We start from the raw sequence: 878 nt of genomic DNA, 5'->3' as shown, positions 1-878 counted from the left end.
AAGAAGAGACAGGGAGGAGGAGGGAGAATGGTTGTATGGAGGAGGAGGTGGAGGATTGGAGGGGGTGGGGGGGCAACGAGAGCCAACTACCCAACATCCCTCCCTCTCCTTACCCTCGCCTTCCCTTCCTCCTCACCCTCCCTTAGACACACTCCACCCTCCCCGTCCCCTCGCCTCCCGGAGCTAAGGGTCGAGGGAAAACACAAGTTCAGTAAGACAGTGGCCCTCGCTGGGAAAGGTTGTGTCGCTCGCACGCTCGGTCAGGCCTCACTGCTGCTGCCTCTTGCTACGACGCGCTGGCCATCCGCCGTCTGTCTATACGCATCCTTCGGTACAGGCCATAGTGCTCTCTCGTCTTAGTGTTCTTCTCTTCCCTCCTCGTGGAAAGTAAGTGTTAAATGAGATTGTGTTTGTGTGTGTTGATGGGAATTTTGATGTGTTTGTGGGTTTGTGTGTTTTGATTTGTGGTAGTGATGTGTGTGTGTGTGTAAGTGTGTGTGTGTCAGATGTGTTTGTGTGTGTGTGTGTAAGATTTTCGTGTGTGTGTGTGTGTGTGTGTGTGTGTGTGATAGATGTATGTACTATATCATGTTTATATGCGTGTGTTTGTCTGTGTTACATCTAAGTGTGTGGGTCTCAGGTGTATATAAATCATGTGTGTGTGTGTGTGTGTGTGTGTGTGTGTGTGTGTGTGTGTGTATTAATGATAATCGAACAATCATTTGACTTCTTGTATGTATCATGATTCATTATATATATCTTAACTAAACGGATAATGTCTTTTTTTTTTGGTTAGTTAATCTGATTCCTTTCAAGTGCCCTGATGTGTTTGATCCTCTTGTGGACTAAAGGCTTTGTCATTTATGTGTGTGATGTTT

At 46.5% G+C, this 878-nt stretch overlaps 1 protein-coding gene across 3 annotated transcripts in view; it reads left to right on the top strand.

The window, feature by feature from the left end:
- Nucleotides 1-200: 200 nt before the first annotated feature.
- Nucleotides 201-878, top strand: part of LOC127006616 (discoidin domain-containing receptor 2-like) — a 390,501-nt gene continuing 389,823 nt past the window's right edge. For all 3 annotated transcript variants that reach the window (XM_050876726.1, XM_050876725.1, XM_050876724.1), the window contains exon 1: nt 201-387. The gene's annotated coding sequence lies outside the window, so the exon portion shown is untranslated. The remainder of the gene's footprint in view (nt 388-878) is intronic.

Source organism: Eriocheir sinensis, chromosome 33, assembly GCF_024679095.1.
Source record: "Eriocheir sinensis breed Jianghai 21 chromosome 33, ASM2467909v1, whole genome shotgun sequence".
NCBI classification, from domain to species: domain Eukaryota; kingdom Metazoa; phylum Arthropoda; class Malacostraca; order Decapoda; family Varunidae; genus Eriocheir; species Eriocheir sinensis.
This window is presented reverse-complemented; position numbering and strand designations above follow the sequence as displayed.